Here is an 11,940-nt window from a genome sequence, read left to right on the forward strand (position 1 = left end):
TACATGGGTTGGAGTTGACATTCATGATGGGGATAGGCTTTTTTGTTGAACGAAATAGCCTCTACCTTTTTAGTTAGAGATTCGATTAAATTTTTAAGTTCGGATCGGGTTTCATCTCAAACATACCCGCGTGCCTTAATCGTTGAAGAAGAACTAGCGAGCGGGGGGATATCATCACTACCCCCATTATTATTGCGCTTAGTTTGATCTTCTAAAAATTTGTAAGCCTCCGAGGCTCCTTTACTTAGGAAAGTACCCCTATTCATTATGTCAAGGACTTCTTTATGGTGGTGTAGAAGTCCTTTGAAAAAGGCACGAACTAACGTGTCTTTCGCTAGGTTATGATGTGGACACTCTATAAGGAGATCGGTGAAACGATTCCAAGCTTCTGAAAATGATTCATGAGGATTTTGTAGAAAGAAATGAATCTTGGAAAGCAACTCATCCGTCTTTAGGGGTGGGTAAAAATGTTCCATAAACAGCTGAACAAGTTTAGCCCATGAGTCCACAGAATTAGGCGCTTGGGCAGTTAACCAAGATGCCGCCTTATCGGCTAAGGTGAAGGGAAATACCCTCAGTTTAATTTGTTCCGCACCAACCGTAGGATGGTGGAATGTTGTAAGGACTTGTTCAATCCCTACGATGTAAGCCGATAAGGTTTTCATGGTCTAAACCATGAAAAACGGGTAACAAATTAAATATGTTTGTGGGGATTCAAAAATCCCCCACTGGGTCTACTAGAACGATGCAAGATTTAGGGTTATCGCTCAAGGCTTTGTAAAAGTCGGAGAGAGGAGTCTCTCTTTCTTCAGCCATTATGTCAGGTGTGGTGTGTGGAATAGTAGCTAGAGGTGTAGTGATTGGTATACTAGATAGACGTGTTTGTTGACGTTGCCGTGTAAGTACGTTAGGTGTTTTTGTTCGACCAAACCTTAATCTCATGCAAGTTTAAGTCTAAACACGACAACACTCCAAATAATCTTGATATACTAGTATAAACCTCTAACTGGAGATGCGAGGTGTGGAAGAAAAAGTACCTGAATGCCTCCTTGCTTCGCTTACTAATAGCGTCTTGTTTACACGTGATCAGTGTGTATAACAAGTTAGAACACTGAAAACTTGAAGAAATGGAAAGTTTGAAACAAACCTGAGGAAATCGGGCAATTTTCAGGCTTGAGGTGCTCTGTTTGTTTGCTGAAAAGCTCCGTGTAACTTCAAGTTACAGTGTTTGGCTGGTGGCGCTTCGGTTTTAAGCGCAGTGTTTCGGGGGTTCCAGGGCGCGTTTGAAGCAGTCTGGCAGGTGTAATTTTCGAGGAACTTTTCAATCTTTGAAACGGACAACCACGGTATGCATCAAACAAGGGTGGGTGGGTTTAATGGGACTTAAAATGACTAATTATACTATGAAACCAAAGCTAAAAGGGAACTAAGATGGCGCTTGCATTTGATAAACGTAAAAAAGTAGTTTTACCAATGACTAAAGCTCGCGAGAACTCTAAACGCTAGTAAAACTCGAACTATTTACGTATATCTAATTTATCAATTGGCGCCGCTGCCATCTTAGTTCCCTTTAGCTTTGGTTTCATAGTATAATTAGTCCCCGGAAGCGGCGCCATTTGATAAATGTAAAAAAAGTAGTTTTACCAATGACTAAAGCTCGCGAGAACTCTAAACGCTAGTAAAACTAGAACTATTTTCGTGTATCTAATTTATCAAAGTTTTCTACTCTCAATCAAATTAAGATATAGTGGAGTAGGAAGTTCGTTCCACTTCTAGTTCTTTAGCATGTGATGGTTTCGTGTCAACTAATCAATCATAAGTCTAGTGAGATATTTACGAGGGGAATTCTATACTACGAGGTGAATTCAATTAACAAGTTACGAATAACAAAATGATAGAATGCTAAGGGTTTGAATCTAGATAAAGAATTAAAGGGAATTGAATCCACCTTAACTCGACTTAATCCTACTAACAAAGACTCGTCATGATCCAAATTGAATGCTTCACATATCAAAATAGTAATTCTAATCACTAATTATACATGACATTTCTACTAATTCATAAGTAGCATGTGAGCAATTAAACCCATTCTCATGGTGAATTAATCGTTTCTAGAGTGGAATAACTATCACGACGATTTCTAAGTTTAACAAAGATCAAGCTTCATCAAGGCTTCTTCAACCCCTCTAATGGAGGTTTAGCCTTGATTCATACAACTATCATTTCCCATTGAATTAAAACTAGGTATCTTATAAAAATTCTATCTTTATGCAATTTGTCTAAACAATAATTGAAATCTTAGGTAATAACTGGTAAATGAATAACAAGTAATAAAGGAATTTAGATCTAAACAATTGTAAATGACAAAATCGAAATGAACAAGAATCTACTATTTTATTTATCTAATCGATGAATAACAATGATTTAAGAGTTTAATCTAAAACAAGAATTGAATTGAAACTAAACTTAATTAAAAACAATTAAAACTAGATCTAGAATTATCTATAGTTTAGGTCTAACTAGCTACCATTAACAAAGAGCTAAGCTTTTGTTTTTATATTCTCTAGATCCAAAAATCATGCATGGGCTTGGAGCCATGTTTTGGTCCGGAAAATCGGGCCCAAAACCCAATTCTTTTAGTCCGAAAAGGGCTTTTCAGCTGGATTTGGCTTCAACAGACTTTTCGTCCACTTATGTTCCTCTGATTGGGTCAAGACTTAGACCATTAGAAAGCTCTTCCCGAGCCGGTCGTTTTGACATAAGGTAGACCCAATTCTGAGGTTTGAGCCCAAAGATACGGCCTTCGGAAGTTCTGCTGACTTTGTGTGTTGTTTCTGCCCGCGTTGATTTTGACTTCTTAGCTTTTACCGGGCTTTAGAAAGGCTTTGTCTCCTTGAATCTTGGACTTTATCACAGAACTTCTTAGCAACCAATCCTTGCTCCTTTATCTCGCCAAAGTAGCACATTTCTGCACATAATTGACTTTTTTTCACTCGAAATACATAAAAACACGTGTCGGTGTTAACTCTTATTTATTACTCACATAATTGGTCTAAAAGTATGATGATTAAGGGATTAAAACTACAGTTTTGGGCTCTTATCAGTCTTCATGTGAAGGGTCTCCAGCCTATATATATGTCAATGGGTCTTCATTATTCGGCCTTCAGCATTTTCATGCTTTAGCCTCCGCTTAGCAGTTAGTTAGTTTTCATTTCAGCACTTAAATTCTGTCCTTTTCATTTCAGCAGCTTAAATACTGTAAGTCATTTATTCTTAATAATAGTCATTTCTTTTCAAGTTTAATTTATGTCTTGCATTTACTTATTTATTGTATACAACAAGTTTAATTATTACTCCAATGACCATGAGCTAATCCCCCTCAAGGGGAGGGTTATGCTACTCGTGTGAGAATCCGGATTGACTCTTTAATATTCTAGAATCACTTCTTAAAAATTAGGTGTAGATTAGACATCTGGTCCCAAAATGACTGAGACTATACAAATTCGGAGTGCTGATGCTTCAGAACAGTCTCGTGCGCGACACAAAATGTCTCGCTCATGACTTTATGATGTCAGACAGCTCTCCAATTTGTCCAGCTGATGTAGAATTGAGCCAGGAGCTGAAATGATATTCCAGAGATGAAATATTAGTTCAACTCCTCATGTTAGTGCGATGCGGCTCAGAGATGTGGGCATTTCACTAGGGATCAATACTCGACGTCGTATCGGATTTGTCTATGAACTCGAGACGAATTAGAGCTATAGTGATGTGGTAATATAAACTATTAAAAAAATAATTCTTCCATGAGTATGATTAACCCTCTCCCTGTTTCTCTATTTTGTTTATTCACCGTTAGCAATTTACATTATTTGCATTACCGTTAATATAATAAAACCAACTAAAAAACCTAAAATGCTTACTCACCAAAAGTTGTAATTCTAGTTGTGAACCTTGCCGAGCCCTAAGATTTGGACGATCCCTTACTCGACCTATCCTACCAAACCCACGTGAGTAAGGTAACTTGACTAAAACGGACGACTATACGGACTTTGGACTGTGGACCTCGGATTTAACCAAGAAAACCAATAATAACGTGAAATCAGCATTTTATCAAATGGCGCTGCTGCCAGGGAAAGACTTTGGACTTAACGTAATAACTGTAATACATCACATAAAAACCCCCTCCCCTACCTCCTCATCTTTTAATTTCCATTTCTTTTACGATACTAACATGTTACGTAACTGTTTGCTCCAACTTTTTCTACTAACATATATCTGTGAACCAAGTCTTGTTTATTTTCATTAGCACAGTCTAAGTATTATGTAGGAACTTGAAGCATTGAACTGACAAAAGAGTCTCGGACGAGACTAAATTAGTAGCGCGCGAGACTAACCTGGAGTATCAACACTCCGGTTTTCAGGTATATGCCACTTTCCTTTTCAGTGCTCTTTTGGACTCTCTAGTCCAGTTTATCCAATAAGTTCACGAGCTCGGGAGTTAGTTCGATCGTTGTACGAGGAATCGCGGGTTGTCAGGTTTCAAACTCTTAAACTCCTCAAACTTTGTCGAGGATATTATTTGCTATAACCTGTTTTACCTCGTATGTTTGTGTGTTGGCATGAGAACTCTTTGCATGTAAATGTGGTTCGTCATTACATCTTCACGTTAACATGATTAATATGATTCAAATATATTTGGATATATGCGTAGTTTCAAACCACCTGCTTAGAATATTTTTGTATGTGTATGTTACATCAATTCACGTACGTGGTATTCATTTGTATAAGTTTGTTCTCGACATTCCCCTAGCTCATATATAGTTGCATGTATTGGTAACCTAGATTATTGCATGCATAGGACATATTTCGATTCATGTATAAGTAATATAGAGTTGCATGTGTAGACTTCCTGTGTAAAACTAGCATGTTTAGTTTCTATTTTGGCATCTATCGTTTTTAATTGCATGTTTCGTAATCACGTCTCCATAATATATTAATTACGTAAACTAAAAAATAAAAATTAAAAAATTAAAAAAATAAAAAATAAAAATAAAAAATAATTAAAATAATAAAATAAAAATAATTAAAATAAATAAAAATAAAATTCTAATAATTAAAATTTCATCTTAATCATCTTAATAATACCCCCTATAATACACCATCATAAATCATCATCCTATTCCATCGGTGTCTAGGAAACTCAAAAGATTGCCTAATTAAGGAACGTGCTAGCACAAACAACCTCCCTCAATTTTCTCAGGTGACCTGGCTGTTGGAATATTCACACGTTATTCTAGCTTATCTGCTCGAGTTAGCAACAGCTCAGGAAGACGTGCTTCACCTCCCTCCTTCCTTAATTCTAAAACCTCCAGTCATAATTCGTTCTTTATGAGCCTTGAATTAAAATTTGTATTTGTATGAGACTACGGTCTGGTAAACATAAGGAATTCGAACTTACATATCGTCGTCGGAAATACAATAAACAACTACTTATGCTATCCCCTAGACATAGTTCCTCCTCCGTAAACCAACCTCGTCAAACATCTCCGTTGCCATCATCTCCCTTAATTATGGCCCAGGAAAATCCCACAGTCGAGAAACCCCTTTCAGATTTCTATACTGCCTTACAAGAAGGACCTGTTTCCTGCATTAAACTCGATGTTATTGTAGGTGATTTTCACATTCTACCAAACATTTTCGGTTTGTTACCTATTTACCATGGTCTAGACCATGAAAAACCATACAATCACCTTCGTCGGATGCAGCAAGTAGTCCTCACGTTCCGCCATCCGACCGTTACTAATGAACAAGTTTTGCTTAGGTTGTTTCCCTTCACCTTAGCTGATAAAGCTTCCGCTTGGCTCGCAGGCAAAGCGCCGCAATCCCTTGACACATGGGCCAAGCTCGTACAAGCATTCATGATAAAATTCTATACTCAGAAGAAAACTACAGAAATGCTTAAGAAGATTCAATTCTTTCGCCAACATCCCCAGGAATCCTTTTCGGAAGCATGGAGCAGATTTACTGATCTGCTTCTCGAATGTCCCCATCATCAACTCGACACCGCTGTATTAGTCCGTTCATTTTTTAATGGTCTCTCTGACCATCAAAAGGAAACACTAGATATCATGAACGGCGGTTGTTTTATGGACAAAGGTGCTACTGAAGCATACACTTTTCTTGAGAAACAGGCTTCACGAAGCACCCATTGGGGAAACACTGATTTTTCCAGATCTTCTAAAGACACTCCTACCAAAGTTGCGTCTATGTTCGAGGTCAAACCCGATCCGGAATTAAAAACTCTGATCGAGTCCCTAAACAAAAAGGTCAATGCTCTTTCGATTCAAGTAAATGATCAAAAACCCAAACAGGTCATGGCTACCAACGCTTCCCCATGTCCTTGTTGCTTAAGTCCTGAGCACGCCAATTCTTATTGTCCTTTGGTATATGAGTGCCCTCCCCAACCTTCTGAAGAGGCTTGTGCTTTCAACATCCCTAATGCACCTTGGCGACAACATTCGAATTTGGCTTGGGCACCCCTTGGCCAACAACAAGCTACTCCGGGTGTCAACAATGCTCATGTACGACCACCCGCGAACTACAATTCCTACCGTCAAGGAAATCCTCCGCAATTCCAACAAGGGCAAGGTAATTTTCCCAACAATGCAAATATAGAGTACCAAAACAACTGCAACCTTGTTCCCGCTAATCAAGGATATAGCTACCCAAATCAACCCGTAAGTAATAACCGTGAACTTGTTCCTACTGCTCCACTAGTACAATCCGCTGCCGATAAAACAGCTGAAACTTTTCTGACTTACATGAATCAACATAAACAAATCTTAGCATCTTTCCAACAGTCTCTTTAGTTGTTAGCACAAGATAAAAGTCAAAAGGGCGTGTTCCCTGGCCAAGCAGTTCCAAACCCTAAGCCTACAAACACTGCCTTCGAACTCAACAATGAACCAGGATCTAGTAATCCAAGCCAGGGTGAGGTAAATGCAATTACCACTCTTCGTTCTGGCCTAACCATTGACAATCATATACAAATGCCAGACGTCGAATCGATGAAAACCGCGGCTGACGTCCTTCCAACTCCTACCTCGCAACCTATAACAGATGAAGTTGTTCCTTCCAAATCTACACCCACGTCCCTAGGGAAAGACGCCACTGATTCTTATGCGCGATTCCGCCCAAAAGCTCCGTTCCCAGCCCGTTTGGCAAAGAACAAACGTGACGAGCATTTCGGTGAGATCCAGTGAAACCTTCAAAAATTTGACCATAAACTTATCTTTTCTAGATGCACTTAAGCATTTACCCAAGCATGCTAAGTTTTTGAAGGACATATGCACCACCAAACGACGTACGAATGTTCCTCAACAAGCATTCCTCACTGAGCAGTTTCCCTCGATTACTACTACCAATGGTGTGGTTAAATAGAAAGACCCAGGTCGACCAACTGTACCATGCACATTGGGTGACAAGTATACTGCTACCGCACTTTTAGACCTAGGCGCCAGTGTTAACCTACTTCCCTACTACTTATTTAAGCAGTTAGGTTTTCATGAATTAAAACCTACTAATATAACTCTACAACTCGCGGATTGCTCCATCAAGTACCCAAAGGGCATAGTAGAAAACATCATAGTCAAGGTATAAGATTTTTACTACCCAGTTGATTTCGTCATTTTAGATACCGAAGTGGCTTATGACTCCATTCCTATCATCTTAGGATGTCTCTTTCTTGCAACTGCTAACGCTCTCATAAATTGTCGGGACGGTTCAATGACATTGTCTTTTGGGAACCTTTCTGTCGAACTCAACGTGTTCAAATTAATGAAACAATTTCCCGATCCTATAATGGAGGGTGAGATTAGCTTGGTTGATAGTCTAGCACAGGATTATTTCACAAACTTTTTTCCCAAAGACGAGGAACACCAATTTCTTTCTTTTGATAATCCTGAGTTTGACGATGACTCGTACATTAAGGATGTCCACGCATTATTAGAGTATGTACCACTATTTGACCCTACTACTGTGTTTCCATCTGATTCAGAAGAACCGGACTCACTATTTTCCATTGAAGAGATGGCCCCTCACGAATCCTTGATTCCCAATCCGCCAACTCTAGATTTAAAACCTCTATCCTCTGATTTGAAGTACGTGCATCTCGATTCCGATGGTAGTCACCCTATAATAATTTCTTCTCACTTGACTACCGACGAAGAAGCACGTTTGATTCATGTCATTCGTGAACACCGCCCCACTATAGGATGGTCCTTAGATGATATCAAAGGAATATACCCTAGTGTATGCACGTATCGCATACATCTGGATGATGGCTCAAAGACATCGCGAGAACCGCAACGTCACCTTAACCCCGCCATGAAAGAGGTGGTGAGAGAGGAAGTTTTACGTTTACTTGATGCGGGTATCATATACCCTATCTCTGATAGTGACTGGGTTAGTCCTGTTCACGTTGTTCCTAAAAAGTCTGGCATTCAAGTTGTACAAAATGAAAATGGTGAATGCATCTCCACTCGCATTCCATTAAAATGGAGAATTTGCATTGACTATCACAAACTTAATGCCAGAACACGTAAAGATCACTTCTCTCTTCCATTCATTGACCAGATGCTAGAACGTTTAGCCGATCATGCTTACTATTGTTTTCTTGATGGCTATTCTGGCTATTTCCAAATTGTCATCAATCCCGCCAACCAAGAAAAGACAACTTTCACATGTCCCTTAGGAACCTTTGCATACCGACAAATGCCTTTTGGTCTTTGCAATGCCCCATGCACCTCCCAACGCTGCATGCCTCACATTTTCAGTGATATGGTGGAACGTTATATGGAAATCTTCATGGACGACTTTTCCATTTACAGAAATTCCTTTGACGACTGCCTATCCAACCTTTCTAAAGTGTTAATGCGTTGCGAAGAACAAAATCTGGTACTCAACTGGGAGAAGTGTCATTTCATGGTTACCAAAGAACTTGTTATAGGTCATATTGTTTCGAAAGACGGGATAGAGGTTGATAAAGCTAAAATTGTTAAAATTGCTTCGCTACCTTTCCCCCACGGTTAAGTGATATCGTGCCTTTTAGGCCACCGGGTTTTCTGGTGCATTTCATTCAGGATTTTTCTAAAGTTGTGCGACCCTTAACCAATCTCCTGCTCAAGGATGCGGTATTTGACTCCAATTTTGATTGCAAACAAGCTTTTGATAGGCTAAAAATTGCTCTGACTACCGTTCCTATAATTCAACCTCCTGATTGGTCTCAACCATTCGAATTGATGTGTGACACTAGCGACTTTGCTATTGGCGCCGTATTAGGCCAACGACGTGATGACGAACCCGTTATCATTTACTAAGCTAGTAAAACTCTTAATGATGCTCAACGTAATTACACAACAACTGAGAAAGAGTTCCTAGCTATTGTCTATGCTTTGGATAAGTTTTGCCCTTACCTAGTTGGATCATCCACCATCGTGTATACTGACCATGCCACACTTCGATACTTACTCGCGAAAAAGGACGCAAAACAGCGATTGTTCCGCTGGATCCTTCTCTTGCAAGAATTCACCCTGGAAATCAAAGACAAGAAAGGAACCAAAAATGTCATGGCCGACCATTTATCAAGGCTGGTTGGTGACATTGATAGTGATTCTAAAGCCATCTGTGATTCCTTTCCAGACGAATATTTGTACTCTATTTTCTCATCTCCATGGTACGTGGATATCGTTAACTACCTTGTTACTGAGGAAGTCCCTTCCTTTTGGTCACGTCTTGATCGTAAAAAGCTCTTATCCACTATAAAATATTATTTCTGTGATGACCCCTACCTCTTTAAGTATTGTTCCGACCAACTCATTCGTCGCTGCATTCCCGACTGGGAGCACACCGACGTATTATCCTTTTGCCATGAACAATCTTGCGGAAGTCATTTCAGTGGAAAAAAACTGTGGCCAAGGTGTTACAATGTGGTTTTTACTGGCCTACCCTTTTTCGCGATGCACACGAACATTGCATATCTTGCATTCGTTGTCAGCACCTAGGTCGAATTACCAAATGCAATATGATGCCCCTAAATCCTATCTTAATTGTGGAAATTTTTATATTTGGGGCATTGATTTTATGGGACCCTTCCCTATTTCTCAAGGTTTCCTCTATATTCTAGTCGTTGTAGACTATGTGTCCAAATGGATTGAGGCACTCGCATGTCGCTCAAATGACCATAAGACTGTCGTGAAATTTATAAAAGAAAACATTTTCTCTCGTTTTGGTGTTCCCAAGGCTATCATCAGTGATGGGGGTACACATTTTTGTAATAAATTTTTTGGGTTTTTAATGAAGAAATATGGAGTTACTCACAAAGTTGCTACTCCATATCACCCACAAACGAGTGGCCAAGTGGAAGTCTCTAACAAAGAGATAAAGTCCATTCTGGAGAAAATTGTCAATCCATCAAGAAAGGACTGGTCTCTCTGCTTATCGGATGCCTTGTGGGCATACTGAACAGCATTTAAGAAACCTATAGGGATGTCTCCTTACCTCATTCGTTTTTGAAAAATCTTGTCGTCTGCTAGTTGAACTTGAGCATCATGCTCTTTGGGCCACCAAAAGCCTCAATTACAATATCATCTAGGCAGGTGAGAAGCGAAAACTGCAATTAAATGAGCTTGAGGAGATTCAGAGTGATGCCTATGATCTCTCAAAATCCTACAAAGCTAATATGAAAAGAGTGCATGACAAGCACATTTTGCGTAAGGATTTCAAAATTGGCCAAAAAGTTTTACTGTACAACTCCAGATTACACATTTTTCCTGGTAAATTGAAAACACGATGGTCTTGTATTGTGTTAGCTGTGACACATTATGGGGCAATCTCTTTGCTTAATCCACAAGATAACAATGAATTTCAAGTCAATGGACAACGCTTAAAACATTACCACGAATTACGCTCCCCAGATGTTGAACAGACTCTTCTTCACGATCTGGTCTACATAGACTAGATGTTTTCGTTTGGTGTACTTAATCTTGTTTCTATAAAGGGTACGCCATTTTGGTAACCAGGCCATCTTCTATCTTTTATGATCTCCAAAGTTCTTTAAAGTGTGTGGTTGCAAAAAGCGGAACCTTAGTCCAATTTAAAAACTCTATTTTTAACCGAGTATAAATGTCTTCTCGCACATGAGCAAAAACGTTGCGTTGGTAAACGATGGGTACCTAAAATTTCACTTCCTTCCTTCTCTTCCCTTTTCTACTCTCTTTCACGCGAACTTCAGCTAATCATTTGGTGTAAATCTCACTCATCACGAATAGGGAATGGTCGTAGTACTTTTGCTCGAAAACGACGTGCGCGAAAGATGGGATGGTGTATGCATTATCAAACACCCTCTGTCCAGGTCTTGACTTCCTATCAGATACTAGCCAGTTTAAGGTATACTTTTGTTTGACACCAGCTGCGCCGGATAGTCTTCGTCGCCGCATCGTTTCTCCCACGGGTTGGGAACCGTCTTGAGAATCTGACATTAAAAGACTCGAATCATCTTGAGGATATGACGTTAAAAGACTCACAATATCTTAAGGATCTGATGTTAAAAGACTCACCTTGTAGATATGTTTATATTGTTACCTTTTCCCTTTGCATTAAGTTTTGCGCATGAGATTCGTGTTCAACCTCGGATGTCGCATACTTGGAACACAAACAGGCAATGGATTCCACCAGACCAACCCTAGAATTGGTTACTTTGAGTTCCCTTTGGGGCGGTTTGAGGATAGTCGTATGTAATAAGGGCAATATTATTAGACCGTAGCGCGCACGGTCCAGGATGGTACCGTCCTGCCCCTAACCCCATAATACATAGAGGTAAAGCCACAGTCTGGCTGGATTGGGTTTGCTCCAGAGTCGACATGACAGTTGCCTATGAATTTA

General features: G+C 39.5%; 1 non-coding gene across 1 annotated transcript; it reads left to right on the forward strand.

The window, feature by feature from the left end:
- The first annotated feature begins 336 nt into the window (after nucleotides 1-336).
- Nucleotides 337-443, forward strand: LOC147487707 (small nucleolar RNA R71). The gene has a single exon (XR_015203379.1). It is a non-coding gene; the product is annotated as a small nucleolar RNA R71 (small nucleolar RNA).
- The last annotated feature ends 11,497 nt before the right edge of the window (nucleotides 444-11,940 follow it).

The sequence above is a fragment of the Coptis chinensis genome, chromosome 7 (assembly GCF_015680905.1).
Source record: "Coptis chinensis isolate HL-2020 chromosome 7, ASM1568090v1, whole genome shotgun sequence".
Lineage (NCBI taxonomy): Eukaryota > Viridiplantae > Streptophyta > Magnoliopsida > Ranunculales > Ranunculaceae > Coptis > Coptis chinensis.